The sequence below is a fragment of the Hyaena hyaena genome, unplaced genomic scaffold (genome assembly GCF_003009895.1).
Source record: "Hyaena hyaena isolate Hyena2069 unplaced genomic scaffold, ASM300989v1 scaffold_168, whole genome shotgun sequence".
NCBI classification, from domain to species: Eukaryota; Metazoa; Chordata; class Mammalia; order Carnivora; family Hyaenidae; genus Hyaena; species Hyaena hyaena.
Genome location: NW_024080800.1, coordinates 1,769,362 through 1,781,523, shown reverse-complemented (window position 1 = coordinate 1,781,523; position 12,162 = coordinate 1,769,362).

Sequence of the window (12,162 nt, the reverse complement as noted above, 5' to 3'; positions counted from 1 at the left end):
CACCTTGCTTCATTCTGACTCCAGCCTTCATAGTAATATCACAAACCATAACTATTTTTGGCTTTGATGTCTTAGCACCCGCTTGGATCTGGTAAGCCTAAGAGTTTGCAAAACTTGGATAAAATCACATGGGGCAGCTGACTGGTATATAAGGAGAGATGTATATTCCACAGGATGTAAAGATCTAGCCAGAAGATTCTAAGAAATGTAGGGCTTAATGAAAAAAATGGCTGGTGCTATGCTAGCAAGCACCCATTTGTGGTCCCCAACCCAGACTCCAAATAGGTGGGTAATGGAACTCTGATACCATTTTTCCTCATTCTTAGAGAAGAAAACACAAGCCTCCGGGAGAAAAGGTTCATGTCCCAAGGTAGGTGCAAGAGCAGGATCTTCCTTGAGGAGCTTCTTATCTCTTCTCTACCCCTCTTGGTATTGCTACTGACCTTCTAAAACCTTTTAGGAATGGGTGAGGTTGGATGTGGGGTGGGCAGCAATACAGGGATTCTAAAAAGACTTTTGAATTAGAATTGCATTGTCTGCAAAAGGAAAAGATGTTTTGCCAGTGCCAGCGTTTGCTAGGTAGGCTCCTTTTTAGCTGCTTACCCTTGTGTGAGCAAGTGCTGACCCTGTGGGCCAGTTAGAAGTCTACCTGGGGAGTCCTGCAAGCAGATCTGTTAGCCCCACAAAGTGAGGACTTAGCTCACAACCATACCACTGTCTTCAAGGCCCTCTTATTGTTTATTGCATAGATAATTTCAAACATGGCCTAGACTAGCACTGTCTATTATAACTTTCTACAGTGATGAAAAATTTCTGTCTGCCACCAAAAGAGTTTTCCCTAATATACTCTAGTCTGGGTTGGGTACCACAGAAGGGTGCTTGCTGGTGTCACATCACTCATTTCCCAGTAAACCCCATGTTTCTTAGAATCTTCTGGTTAGATCTAGACAACCCAGTCATCTACTGTCCAGCTGGTTGTGAGGTCAGCGGGCTGTTTGGCTTCATGTGATGGTCTCCACCATGCTTGGGTCACCTCTGTTCACAGCCCACATGCTGAGCCATTTGCTCTACCTACTTTATGCCCGACTTCTTACCCAGTCCCTTATCTTCCTCACTTTCCAACCATGTTCTGTCTTTAGTTGTGCTCACTAAGAGGGATCTTGGGAAAATCATGTTTCATAATGTGTAAAATGGAAGCATCAAACAGAAAAGACTTTAAGGATGAAGCCCTTGCTCTGAGGTACACTACGTGATTTATCAGATTCTTCTGGCCCTGACCTTGGTCTCTATTAAGCCCAAATAGCAATTAGGATAGCAATAACAACATGAATGATAACAAGCATTCCTGCTCTCCTGCTAGAAAATCACAAAGAAATAAAACATGTAAAATGACTTTGAATAGTTACAAATGCTCTAACAGTAAAAGTATTAAGTAGTTATCAAATCCTTGCTTTCCTCTCAGACACTCCACCAGTAAATACTGCTCATTTTATCCATCCTTTATGCATTTTATTTCTCTTCCTTATTTCTTATGGGCCAAGTAGGGTGTAGCTGATCAAAAAGTCCCTTGGACTGGATAAACTTCCTTCTCATGGTCACCATGGAAGTATTCTCCTGTTGTCTTATTTTGTCTGGGTCACATTCAGAAATAGCTTTCTAGTTGGTTTGAAGACACAATTTTCAAATTGCTTCATACAATGAAAATATCAAGGTTCTGACAACCCACAAGGCTTTGTGCATCTGGCTGGCTATTTCCTTAAATGACATAAGATGGCAGTCAAAGCTTCAGTGAACACATCCACCAAAGTTGGATAAGTGTCAGGACCCAGGACACTGAGGATGATTTAAAAAATCACTCAGAGCTCCAGTCAACACATTTTTGGGAGACAATCTTATAGAGATTTTTATACTAAATATCACCAGAAATGCACTTTAAAAAATAACCAGAATATTTTCTTTCTTCATACTTTATAGCACATAGCAAGAATTATTTTAGGTGAGCAGACACTGAAGGTAGAGAACATAAAGAAAATTCTCCATAACTCATTTATCTTGCTGAACTTAGAAGGGTTGAGTGACAGTTACAAATGGCAGCCTTCCTAGGTATTCAATTTTCTGAGGTCTTTAAATGAGGAAATGTATTTCTGGGAATATTTATATCATGATAACAAAGTAGTGTTCAACTTTAGGTGATAAAAAATGGAGTTAATTAAAATATTTTAAAAATGTAAATCAGATTTGAAAGTTTTGTTTAAATATTTTCTGTTCATTTTTGGCTGGATAAACTTCCTTCTCATGGTCACCATCGAAGTGCTCTCCTATTGTCTTATTTTGTCTGGGTCACATTCAGAAATAGCTGAGAATTAAAGAGAATGGCAGTGGGGGTGAGAGGGAAGAAGTCCATCTAGATGCTTAGGTCAGGTTGCCAGAGGCATTGGGCCATCCTGTCCATGGCTAGGTCTTTGTGTGTCGGAAATTTGGATACAGTTTCATAAAAACCAAATCCGCAGAAGACTTATGCATATGTATACTCCTTACTTCTGTAGGAAGAAAGACCTTGAAGGTCACCCCTGCATAAGGCTGTGGGCAAGGATGAGAGGTGCTTTTTTGCCCACTGTTACTGCCCTTGGTCTACCCTTCCTTGGTCCAGCCAGTGGCTTCATTTGGCTAAGTTTCCTAGCTGGGGCATTTGAAGGACTTGTCTCTTCTACTTCATCTTAAACTTCTGTAGCTAGCCAGCATTGCCTAGGTTTTCCATCAGAAAACCAGATAAACCAGACAGACATGCTCCCTGGGAGATGTTTCCAGATATGGAGACAAAGAATCAATCCCTGTTATGTTCAAGTCTGTGTAATTGATCTGGTGCTCCCTACTGAGCTTGAGGCCAAGGTTATTGGCAAGGTTATTCATCATCTGCACTTGCTCGTGGGAGGGCTTCATCAGGCTTTCCCTCTCTACCAGCCAAAATGCCAATAAGGTGTGGGAGCTTTCTGGTTAGTTGAAGGCATCTAATAATTCCTGGATGGGCTTCACGATAACTACAATGTTTTATTCTTTATTTTCCACTCAGTCTTCTCTTATAACTTCTTAGTTATAAGAAGGGTCGGTGGTAGGATCCTCAAAAAGGTCTTCTCAAAAAAGAAGGGCAGGTGAGGTAGGATCCTGCAGTTGCAGAATTCTAGTGGCTAAGACAGCTGAAAACTACAGATCCTCATGAATTCTAGTTTCTCTGAGCCTACTTAGGCTTACATGGTCAAGGCCAATGCCCACAGCATAGCACTGAGAGTCATCAGGGAGATCTGAGGTCTGATAGCTCTGTCCTATTGCTTCTTTTCTTAGAAGCTGGTCCTGGTAGAGGTCAACCATCTGGTTTGGGGATGGGAGTTACTCACTGTCAAGCTTGCTTCCATCTTCCAAAGAGTCTACCTTGCAGGGGCCTGAACCATGGCAATTGAGAGAGCCATGCTGGATCAGGAAGTTTAGCTCAGGCCAGCCATGGTGGCCACAATTTTCTTGAGCTCACTCTTTATTATTTGCACATATGGTGTGTTTATGTGTTTATATATATTTTATACTATGACATATTAAATATTATATATTATATATAGCGTATGTGTTTTATATATATATTTGGATAGTGAGTTCGTGTGGGTGAATATAGGTAGACACTGTATATGTTATAATCTTAGCTGTAATCAGGGATATGTAATCTTAAGCTTTTCATTCCTTTGCTTATTAGTTCAAACAAGTATTTATTAAATGCTTAAGAGGGCATGACACTGTACTAAGAATGAAGCTGGAGTGTGGGGCACAGAAAGGTAAAAACAAAAAAAGACCAAGTACCCTGTCTTCAAGGAGCTCAGAATTTATGGGGGAGACAGGCATGTAACATCGAATTTAAACCCGACAAAAATTGTCAAGAGAGAGGTATAAATTAGGTAACATGACCATTTTGGTAAGAAAATGATCAGGTATCTCTGTGGGGATTAGGGACCATACCCCTGAGGAGATAACCTTTGAGATAGCTTTGAAGGATGAATACAATTTCACTTTAAGAGTTTATAAAAATAATTAGTCTTGGCAGCCAAGCTCTTAACAATTTATATTTGTATGGCAGTTCCTGCTGACTGAGCAGCCTCACACACTTTATCATATTTAATTGGAACAATAACTTTGCAAGGTTAAGTAAGGGTATATTACTATTATTTTTTAAAGGTCAAATTGAGGCTTAGAGAGCTTTTATGACTTGCCTCAGGTGACCTATTATTTAGTAAGGGAGGAAAAGATATCGTGCAGCCGACATCTTCCATCTGCAAGTATTTGAGAGCCCTTTCCCTGCCCACACCTCTCCTGCCCCACACCCTGTACCTTTCCAGAGGTACATTCCAGGAGTTTGCCAATAGTTGGTCACTCATAGCCTTACCTACCAGCCTCAGGGACCATCGATGGTTCTCAAAGTGAGGTCCCTACCCCAGCAGCATCAACATCGCCTAGGAGCTCGTTTGAAGTATAAATTCTCAGACTCTGTTCCATACCTACTGGATCAGAAATCCCAGCAATCAGTGTTTCAACAATCTTTCAAGGTGATTCTGATGCAGGTTCAAATGTGAGAACCACTGGTATACGTGATCTAAATAACACAACTTTGAGGATTCTCTTAAAATGGAATGAAACATGAGAACCGCCTCTTTAAAAACCCAGTCAATCCTTACAGTATCAGAAATGAAGGCAAATTGTGTTTCCCTTTTCATTGCCTAGGACTTTTTATTGAGCAGGGTGATATGGCATAGGGCTGGAATAAATTTGGTATTAAAACTGTGGACACTTCTTTCTCATTGAGAAAACTGAGGTACACTCAAAGCCACAGGGAACATGGGGCTCAGTCTACAAAAGTCAATGCCTCCCTGAAATACGAGGTTATATATCACTTCAGAACACAGTGGGATGGGTTTCTGAAAAGGGATACCCAAAAAAGAGGGCCCAACCCCGATGAATTGTGAATCTGCTCTTGAGAACATGCAGGTTCTAAAGAAATTCAGCTGGGAAGTGGGAGTAATCTTGGTGTCATGGCATTTCATTCTTTTTAATACTTTGTGAGGAAAAAAACAGAGGGATGAGGGTATTCTGTTACCATGGCAACCTGAAGAGGCCCAGGCTGGCTGATGATACCATGGAGCTGACAAAGCTTGGCATCCTGAATCTAGATGAGAAAAATGGGGCTGTGGAGGCCTGGAGATTGGGTCAAAATGAATATTCTTTTATGCCTGTATAGTTCTGCCACACTGCCTGATTTTAAAAAATAATTCAGTCAGTTAAACAGCTCATACAGTGAATGTGATTGATGAACCCCTAATCGCGTGTTCCCCTTACCTAGAAGACACTCCGCTTGTCTGTTTCTATCCTCCTTCACTGCAGAGCTCCCAACCCACTCTCTCAGGGTGGCCTTCCTTATGGACCGCCTTCAGCGAACCACAGCCCTTCAAGTCTCCTTATGCCTCTTGTCCTGGGTTCCGGTGTTTGTTTTCACACGTAAACTATCTTCTTCAGCAGGGAGAAAAAAAAGTGCCTTCAGGGCCTAAATAGCAAAACTGTCTACAACTTTTTCCCCCCTTTTTTTCCTTTTAAAATAAAAATAGCTGACAGTTATTGAGTGCTTATTATATACTACCCCACTGCTATTTAATGTGTGGTTGAATGCCAGCAACGTCAGCATCACCTGCAAATTTGGTAAAAAATGAAAATTTGAGGGCCCTCCTCAGAACCTGCTCAGTCAGAGATTCTGGAACATAGGGTCCAGGAATCTCTTTTTATTTTTTCTAATTTAAATTTAAATTAAAAATTTTTTATGTTTATTTATTTTTGAGAGAGAAAAAGACAGAGCTTGAATGGGGGAGGGACAGAGAGAGGGAGACACAGAATCTGAAGTAGGCTTCAGGCTCCAGGCTCTGAGCTGTGAGCACAGAGCCTGATGCAAAGCTCAAACCCACAAACTGTAAAATCATGATGTGAGCCAAAGTTGGACACTTAACCAACTGAGCCACCCAGGCACCCTGGGAATCTCTTTTTAATAAGCGTCCCCTCCCCACCTCAGTGCTTCTTATACACAGCAAATTTGAGAATCACCTTACTAGAACCATCTAAGTGTGTTGTATTTTATTCTCACTTAATTTTCATAACAACCCTTTACCTAGGAACTAGTATTAGCTCCTCTACAGCTCCTCTACAGATAGGGAACTGAGGCACAGAAAGAATGAGTAAATTGTTCAAGGTCCCTGAGGTGTACTATTTTCAAAGATGTTGACAACAATCCCTCCTCCTTTTCCGATATGACTTTGTCACTTCTAGCAAGAAGTGGGGTCTATTTCTCTTCTTGAATTGAACTGGTCTATGACCTGCTTTGACCAATGCAGTTCAATGAAGCATATGGTGTACCTCCTGATGGTGGCCTTAGGATGCCTTTAAGTATATGTTTTTTTTTTTAAGTTTATTTATTTATTCTGAGAGAGAGCATGAGCTGGGGAGGGGGAGAGAGGGAGGGAGAGAGAATCCCAAGAAGGCTCTGCACTGCCAGTGCAGAGCTTGAACCCACAAACCGTTGAGATCATGACCCCAACCGAATCCAAGAGTCAGATGCTTAACCAACTGAGCCACCCAGGCACCCTGCAGTATCTGTTTTTATTCTCCTAGTACCTTGACTCCCATGTAAAGAAAGAAGTCCAGGGTATCCTCCTGGAGAGGGAGGTCATATAGTAACAGGGACTGTGTGGAGAGAGAGGCCATGAGGAGGAGAACCACAATGTGCCAGCCCGCAGCCCTACCTAAGCCCTGTCCGGTGGGGAAGGTCATTTTGCAGGAGCCGTGGGAATACCACAAGACTCTTGCTTGTTGAGTACTGCCTGAATTCCCAGCCTGCAAAATGTACACAGATAAAATAGTGTTGTTTTAAACTGCTGAGTGTTATGCAGTGACAGATAATTGAAACAGTCATGTAGTTTTCCAGCCATAGATCCTGGAGTCCACCTCAGACAGTTGAGCTTTGTTATATATCTTAACCATTGTTCCTTGCGTCAATTAATTAAAAAAAAATATACATGCTATTTTATTGCTATATAGGGCTTTAAATCCAAATTCCAAAACAGAGAATCTGGTAAGTTTTGGTAAACCATGTAACATATGTAGCACCCATTTTTTTCCTTCTAAGCTAGGCAATAATAATAACAGTTAACATGTATATAGTACTTGCAATGTACCAGACAGATCCTGCTTTGTATATATTTTAATTTGCTAATTTTTTAACTTTTAAAATATATACTTAGATCATCATTTTGTCAGCCTTTTAAAAATGCAAATATTTAAAGCTCTTTATTTTCTATTAAGTACTATTTTAGCTGCATCCTAAATATTTTGATATGTTATATTGTAATTATCATTTCATTTAGAATAATTTCTAATTTCTGTTTTGATTTCTTTTTTGACCTCATGCTTTTGTGTTTTAGAAACACATGGCTTAATTTGTGATTCTTCTCACTATCTTTTATTAATTCTTTTTATTTTATTTTCCTGTGGTTAGAGGATATATTCTATATGATTTCAAACATTTGAAGTTGATTGGGACTCATTTTCAGTATAAAATAATGCCCTAGTATATTTTCAGTTTTGGCAAATGTTCCCTATGTACTTGAATAAAAATGTTCATGCTACCATTGATGGCTGACTTCCATAAACTTTTGCTATTGTTTTTGCAGATGATTATCCTCTTAAGGAAATTTTCCTTTACAGGAAATAAAGAAGGATTATGTTACCTTGCAAGGGTCTGGAGGTCCAAGTTTGGGGTAGGAGAGCATAACCATTTTTGAAGACTTCTGTTTTATCTTCAAAGTTTTTTGACTTGTGCTTTTGACTCAGTAACATATCTGGGTTTACTCTGAGGTGGAATTATTTTCCTAACACATGCATCAGGAAAACTCCACCTCGTAGAACAGTGTCTGACACATAGGAGGCACACAATATGTATTTGTTGAATGATCGTATGATTGCGTTGGTTGACCCTGTTTGTAGTCTCAGCCACAGAAGACTCTTCAAGGCTGCCATGGGCCTCACTGGTCAGATGAGATGCTTCCCTGACATCTGCTTGGAAACCATTGTTACAAATATGCAAATTATGGTACCTCTAATGCAAGTGGGGTCCCTAGAGTTGTGCAATATCTAGCATGCTTAGTTGCACCTGTGGCCCCAGTTGGGGCCCAAGTGGACCTACTTTCAGTGTCCATGTTAATCTTTTCCCCATATGAGCCAAGAGGTGGGAAAGCCCATCCCTGATTGGGGTTTCTCCTTAACTTGTCTGGACTCTAAGCAGAGGACCTAGATGAGCATTGTTGCAGCAGGCAGCGTGCCTCCATGGGGGCAAGACTTAGCCAAGTGGTTGTGTCTAACTGTGAGTGTTCCCTATGAGGAAGACTGAAAGCAGGACTGTGGTGTATCTTTAGAGATGCTGAGAGTTTGTTTGTTTGTTTGTTTATTTATTTATGTTTTATTTATTTTTGAGAGAGAGATAGAGACAGCGTGAGCAGGGGAAGGACAGAGAGAGGGAGTCACAGAATCTGAAGACAGGCTCCAGGCTCTGAGCTAGCTGTCAGCACAGAGCCCGACACGGGGCTTGAACCCACAAACCACGAGATCATGACCTGAGCCAAAGTCAGACGCTTAACTGACTGAGCCACCCAGGTACCCCGAGAGTTTTATTTTGAATGGAATAAAATAACTAGTCCTATATGTCTCAATAAATTAAATATATAACTATAAATATTTCTACAAAGGAAGCTGTATGGCCAAATGGTGATTTCTAGAAAATATTTAAGGGAAAAATAACGTCAATTGTGTATAAACTCTCTCAGAAGTTAGAAGAGGAGAGAATATTTTCCAACCCATTTTATGAGGTCTGCATTACTCTGATACCCAAACCAGACAGACAGACGTTACAGAAAAAATAATGCAGATTAATAACCTTCTGAATAGAGCCACAAAAATTCTTGACAATTAGGAAATCAAATCCAACAATATAAAAAAAGGATAATATTTCGTGACCAAGTAGGGTTTAGTTATGAGAATTCAGGTTTGATCGAACATTCAAAAAAGTCAGTGCAACAATCATGTTCACAGAATAAAAGAGAAAAATCAAATAGCCATTTCAGTAGATGCAGAAAAGCATTTGAAAAAATGCAACCCTCGTTTGTGATTAAAACCTCTCAGTTTTTAATACAAGGAAATACAAAGAAACTTCTTTAACCTTATAAAAGATATCTTTAAAAAACAATTGAAAGTTCTTCACTCTTTGCTGACAGATCTAGGGTAATTATATCAGTAGCTAATACCAATTGAATGTCAGCCCCCAGTTCAATTTCTGTTTAGGTGTCATCTTTATTTGATCCTCTGAACAACCTGGTCATACTACCATTATCCCATTTTTAGGATGAGAAAATGCATAGAGACGTCAAGTAATTTCCTTAAGATTGCTCAGCTAGTGAGGGGAGGAGCTAGGACAGATTGACCTCAGAAATCACGCACTTAACCACTGTGTTGTACTTCCATCTTCCCATCTGAGGTTTGACTTTGTGGCATAAACCAAAGGGCAAGAGTCTAAAGCAGAGGTTGAACACTGGCCATGTAGTGAAAATGCTTGTAGAGTTTTCAAAAGCCACATATGTCATCAGGGCTGTTCCATGTGGTTGTATCAGCTGTACACAGCTATACCTGCTGGACCTGCTTTTTAGATGCCCAGCCTCTGAGTTTCTGATTCTGTGACACAAGGGTTTGGTATGGGCATCTGCATTTTCAAAAGTTCTGCAACAAGGGGAGAGACATCAGAGTAATTGTTTTCTGTCCTTGTTCCCGGATTGGGCACCATAACCGTAAGAAGCTTTGAGTATACCCTTTGCAAAGGAATTACTGTCTTTTTTTTTTTCTTTTTTTAAAGTAATTTTTTTAATGTTTTATTTCTAGGAGAGAGAGAGAGAGAGAGAGACAGCGTGAGCAGGGGAGGGTCAGAGAGAGAGGGAGTCACAGACTGAAACAGGCTCCAGGCTCTGAGCTGGCAGTCAGCACAGAGCCCGACGTGGGGCTTGAACCCACGAACTGCGAGATCATGACCTAAGCGAAAGTCGGACGCTTAACCGACTAAGCCACCCAGGCGCCCCAAGGAATTACTGTCTTAAGAGGCTTAATAAGGTGCAGTTTCTCAGGCATGCTCCCATGCATGCATTCTATGTTCATTATGTGCCCAATATTCATTCATTCTTTCTTTTTTTTCAAAATTTTATTTAAATTCTAATTAGTTAACATTCAGTGCAATACTCACTCTTTGTTTCTAAGAAAAAACAGATTTTGTTCAAAATGACAATGTGACCAGTGAACAAACATTGCCCTTAGTTGCAGCTAAGGGCGGTCACGTGACATGGTTCTGGCCATCGAGAAGTAAATAGAAGTCTGCTGGGAAAGCAGACTTTGGAAACTTTGGAAAGTTTTGCTCTCATGAGCTGATATTCCAACCTCTAGACTTCTTAAGTATGTGAGGAAAAAATAATTACCACAAATATTTGCTTATGTCTATTACATGCAGCTAAACAACTTTTCACTAGTTTGCTTTCAGTAAACATTTACTGAATACCTGACTCTGTGTTGGCTGTCATGGCAAAACAGTGAATAAACCAGAGTCTTCAGGAAGCTCATGGTCAGGTTCAGAAGGAAAATAAAATAATAATACACCCAGATAATTGCTACCATAGAGGTAAGCACCAGTGAATTGGAATTTGCTAGGTGGATTTAGGGTAGGGTGGCAGAAAGGATGTTCCTGATAGGTGGCAGAGCATGTGTGAGTGTGTGAAGTCTTGAAACAATATGATGTGCTCAGACAGTTCAATATGGTTGACCTACCTGTGGGCTGAAGGTAATGAACAGTTTGAATGAGAGCTGGACTGGCTCAGACAGGGTTATATGTGCCATTTCCTGCCAGGTGTGCTGGTATTGGGAGTCAACAAATTGTTTTTAGCAGGGAAGTGATTTGGTAAGATGCATGTTTTTGAAATCTACTCTGGCAACACTGTGGGAAGTAGGCTGGAAAGTGATGAGACAGAGAGATGAGTTATAAAGCTATTTCCTCATTGAGTCAAGAGAACTCAAGAGCCCATGCCAAAGCAGTGGCATAGGGCTGGGCAAGAAGGGATGGAGAGGAGATAAAAGCTTTTGCTTGCTGTTTAAATTCCATAAAATGACATTTTGGGCCTTCTATAGAAGAGTTTGCTCATTGGGATTTTGTACTTCTTCATACTAGGAGTTTAAAATTTTTTTTATTTAAATGTTCCATTTATTTTACTGCCTTTTAGACTTGTGCTCTACTACTTTCTGTCCCCAAATGTTGGTGGTTGGTTGCCTTTTTCTCACTAGATTTTTTTCCTGAGTTCTACAAGGACTTTCTTGGCATCCACCTCTTGATCTTCATTAAGTTCACAAGGGAAGTGTCAAGATTAATTCACAGGAGAGTTACAGGTCAGAATCCTCCTCTGGAGATGGATTGTGTCCAGCACTGGCATCAGTTCTAGAGAATTGCTGGAAAAATACTGTTAGCTGTTGTTCTGTTTCTCTGAGAGGAAAATTATGACCTTAAATCAGTTTCTCTGTCATGTACACCAGAGGATGAACACTTGGGAAATTCAGTGCAGAGGGACAAATATAACTGTCTCCTCAGATTGTGTTTTCAGAGAACACTTGTAAAGCACCAAGCCTCCCCTTACATCTCTTTAGACGGAGAAAGAAGGATTCATACAAATGTTATAGCAATTCTTTTTATGTCATCTATTGTTAGATAAAAGCTGTTCAAAATGATTGACATGAACCTCTTCTTCCAAGTTCCCAGGTGATATGCTTTCTCTGGCTTTCATCTGTAGGTAATTGTAGGTGCACATATGTGTGAAGAGTCTTGGGACTGATTGGGTGTATTGGTTTCCTACTGCTGCTGTAACATACTACCACAACGTTAGTGGCTTAAAACAATATCATTTATCATCTTACAGTTCTGGAGGTTGGAAACAGGGTCTTATGGGGTTAAAATCAGATGTCAGCAGAACTGAGTTCTTTCTGGAGACAGTAGGGGAGAATCTGCTCCTGGCC